Source organism: Capsicum annuum, chromosome 5 (assembly GCF_002878395.1).
Source record: "Capsicum annuum cultivar UCD-10X-F1 chromosome 5, UCD10Xv1.1, whole genome shotgun sequence".
Lineage (NCBI taxonomy): Eukaryota > Viridiplantae > Streptophyta > Magnoliopsida > Solanales > Solanaceae > Capsicum > Capsicum annuum.
Window position 1 is genome coordinate 156,179,511 of NC_061115.1, and position 4,420 is coordinate 156,183,930.

The 4,420-nt window shown below is 36.4% G+C and overlaps 1 non-coding gene across 1 annotated transcript; it reads left to right on the plus strand.

Moving 5' to 3' along the window:
- The first annotated feature begins 278 nt into the window (after positions 1-278).
- LOC124899117 lies at positions 279-384 on the plus strand. Its single transcript, XR_007056255.1, has one exon. It is a non-coding gene; the product is annotated as a small nucleolar RNA R71 (small nucleolar RNA).
- The last annotated feature ends 4,036 nt before the right edge of the window (positions 385-4,420 follow it).

The window sequence follows — 4,420 nt, forward strand, 5'->3', positions numbered from 1 at the left end:
TCATGATTGTTCCAATTGTGTTATTTTTGCTATATTTTCCTCCCTCTCTTTTTTTTCTTTCTTCGCTCCTTGTTCATAATTGAGGCAACAGGAGAACTCGTGGATACCTCGGTATCTCGAGTGTGACACCTCTTATTTTACTTTATGGTTTGCTCAAGAAAAATTGAATCCACTCTATATGACAACCTCATAAGTGATCTACCATCCACGTTGTCCATGGCGGTCTTATTTAGTTGGTCCAATACCTATAGAATATTTGCAGGAGCATCTTATTCTGTACTTCATGGTTAGGAAATTACACAAGTTTTTCATTAAATCTCTCCCAAACTTCATATAGAGGCTCCCTATTGAGTTGAAAAAAATTAAAAATTTCTTCCAGTAATTGCAACATCTTTGATGGTGGGAAATAGTGATCTAATAAAGCATTGGTAAGCTCAACCTATAATGTAATGGACCTAGCGGGAATAGACCCCTACAAAAACACCATCTCATCCACTAGAGAGAATGGGAAGAGCCATAACTATATGGATTCTTATGAGATATGAGCAATGTCGAATATGGTACACACCTCCATAAAATTTTTCAAATATAGATTTGGGTCTTCATGAGTTTGAATCACAAAGAGACCCTTTATTTGTAACATAAATAAGACCATACTTGTCATGTAAATGGCACTAGCATGCGCCGCATCATGAAGGTGATCCTCATTATCAAGTAGACTATCAAAGGTCCTAAAATTGCTTCTATGATATCTCATTGTGCTGTGGACACTATTGAAATTTACTAACGGGTGAACCAAATCCATTTTCAAATTGTATATAAAATCTCTTGGAATGTCAATAATAATTGTTCTTTCCCAATTTATAAGGGTTTTACATCATACAATACTTGAATTCTAGTTAGAAGATGCCTAAAAAGCATAAGGGTATTGCCCTTTTGCGAGTTAGAACCAGTAGTATGAATTTACAAATTTGTCCTAGAGAGCATTTTGCATATCACGATTGCTAGTAGCTAATCATGATCATGACTCCCATGATCGCAGTGGGACTATTGCAATTTCCATTCCTTGACCGAGCTTTAACTGATCAAAATCGCAGTAACTGAGGTCGATCCCTACTCTGGATTTTCTAGCTTTTGCACTAACTTTACTCATTTTGTTCTCTTGTAAGCTCACTTCACTTGTTTTCTTCCAATTACCTATAAACCTAAAAACCATGGGAATTAGTGCATTAAAATGGAAATTTCTCCTCATTTATACAATATAACTATAGTAGTGTGCATGTATTTAGATGTTAATGAGTGGTAAATTTACCACTCATCAATAGGCCTACTCATCCTTCCTGATTTGGTTAGCCTTACAAACATCTATTGTGGTTTGAACTAAGGTTTCTTATTAGGCACAAGTTGTTAGGGGATAAGGGGCTTATTACTATTCTACCAGTCGGTCTTTTGAGTAAGGATTTTCTTATTGTGGTATTGTTGGTCACTTTAAGAGGGAGTGTCCTATTAGGCAGGTAAACACATAGGCGAAACATCAGATTGGGTCTATAGTTCAAGAGGGTAAGGGAGGAAAGTAATGGTAAAAGGGTAAGACGCGATAATCCTAGCTCATTTTAGCTCACTCTTGCATGTTAAAGAGGTTAAAGACTTAGAATATTTCACTAATTGTTAAGACTTAGTTATTTCTAAAGCCCTTAACTTTGATGAATTTATTTTTGGTCTTCCTGACATTGGAAAGTTGATTCATGCCTGGGAAGTCAATAGTATATCCTAGGTGAGTTTCGGAAATTTTGGCCTAGCATAAGGAGAGTTTTGGATGTCCAAAATAGAGGTAGCGTATGATTAGCCCGTGACGCGCCCTTCATTTCACCTCTAGGGGGAGCCCATAGCGCGTGGTCCATTTTGGTGGACTGGAGCCTGCGATGCATACTCCATCATGCCTCATGTATTTTCAGCTTTCAGTCATATTTTTCCAAAGTCATTTAAGTCCTTTCCCTTTACCCAACTAATTTAAAACATGGGATTTAGGGTCCCAAAATCATAAGTTACTATTTTATTCTCAAAATTTTCCCAATTGAAAACATTCCCTCTTAAGAACAAATCCTAGCTCTTTAACATTCAGGGTTAATTCTCAAGAAACACACAAAAAACTTCACGAATTCATTAAGCAAGGTATGTTAAATGTTCATCCATAGGCCCTTTCTACCCATGGAATCCATGAACCTGATTTCAAATTCAAATCTATGATTTTTACATGTTATTATGATTTTAACCATGAATTTTCATGAATTTCATTTTATACCATATTTTACATGTATTGTTGTTGTTATTGAATCCCACACGATTGAAGGGCGTTGTTCGCTAAGTTAATCTTTAATTGGTGATGTGGATATTGAAATCATACTATTACTATAAGTTTTAAAACTATTCCCATGCTTAGCTTAATCCATGAATTGCCAGTGTTTGATGAAATGCCTACAAGAATGGGTTTTGAATAAGTTCTTATATGTCACATCCTCAAAGTTTTACTATGATCTTATTGTTATTGCTATCGTGTCCTGGGGGTTTGAATACTCAAAATTTAGTTGATTATCTAGTTTTTAGTACTTCCAGAATAGTTTCAACACTAACAATTCGGTCAGTTGTCATAAGTAGTCAAACTTACAATAGTTCATAAATTAGTGTCTTTTGGTTGGGAGTAAAACTTAACACTGAGTGAACATAGGGATGGAGTCTCCCCTATCAGTAGGCACGAGGCATTTTTCTCTCCCATAAGTAAGCATGAGATGTTAGTAGTAGTCCTTAGGTTCTATACCTATGGCGCTGCCATAGATTTAATGGGTCCCTTGTCAGATATGCATGACACTCTCGTCCTTATAGATATCAGATTAGTGGATCCATGCAGCCATTTTTAGTAACTGTGGCATGGTACTAACACCCTTCTATTTGAGGTTACAGGTTGGACCCTAATAGTATATTAGGGCATGTCGGTTATATCAAGATCCTACAGTTTTAGTTCAGTATCCGATTCAGTATTTAATTTTAGGTTAGCTTAATCACAACATACAGTATCAGCTATTCAGTTAGCAGTATTTTAGTATTTTAGTTTACAGACTTTTTCAGAACTTTTTTTATGCTTGGTCATGCATTCTTATTCTTTACAGTTTATATTCACTCTTACTCTGTACCTCATGCTATACCTTGCGCAAGTTATTACTTATGTACATGAACCTATCCATATATGCCTAACCTCATTAACATACCAGTACATTCAAAGTACTGATCGTATACTCATTTTTTATGCTATGATGTCTCATATCGTAGGTTTAGATGCTCAGATTCCCAATTGTACTTAGACCTTCTAGTGAATCAGTAGCAGCTACAGTCGTGGTGAGTCCTCCTCCTTCGAGGAAAAGTTATCTAACATTCAGTTATGTCAGTTGTTCGGCTATCTAGTCAGTCGAAGTTAGTTGGGGGCTTGTCCCATCAACTCCATAGTCAGACAATTTAAAGGCTTTAAGACTAGTACAGACAGTTAGTCAATTTTCAATTGTTATTATCATCCATTTTACCAGTATTGTCAATATTGTTTTATAGACATTATTAGAACTATGATTTAAGGCCTTATGGTATTTTTCAGTTAAATTCTGCATATGATATTTTATTATTAGTTTTACCCAGTGTTCATAGTAGGTATCAGTATCATGAGTTATCTCGTGGTCACTTGGGATCGTAAGTACCGTGTGGCATCCAGGGTGTGCTCTCGGGGATTTACAAACTTCTTATCAGAGCCTAAGGTTTTAAAGTGTCCTAGTGAGTCTAAAAGCCATATTGAGTAAATATTTAGGAAAAGTTTCCCTTCTTTCAGTGTTCATATTGTGCGAATGAGAAGAAGCTCAAGTTAAACTCTCTATCTAATTCTACTTTTTCTTCTGTTTACAGAATATGCCTCCTAGAAAGACTAACAAAAGAACAACTGAAAACCATCTAACACTTTTCCCCATTCAGGAAGATCCCTTGAATGAGCATGTTTCCCAAGAAGTGTTCGGAGCTGTATTCACTGCTATAGCTTATTCTATATTAGATCAAAATGTTTGGCCAACTACTGTTCAGGCTAACCCAGTGGCCAATACTACCACAGCCAAGATTTAGAACTTCACCCGAATGAACCCTCCTCATTTTTGGGATCCAAGCCCGAAGAGGATACATATGAATTTCTTGACATGGTGCAGAATGTAACAGACATTGTGGGGGTGATTTCTCATGAGAGTGTTGAGTTGGATTCTTACCAATTGCAGGATGTAGCACAGACATAGTTTAAAAATAGAAGGGGGATAGAGACGTAGATGCAGGGCCTATAGAATGGGAAGAGTTTTTTATGCCTTCTTAGATAGATTTTCCCATTAGAGATAAGGGAGGC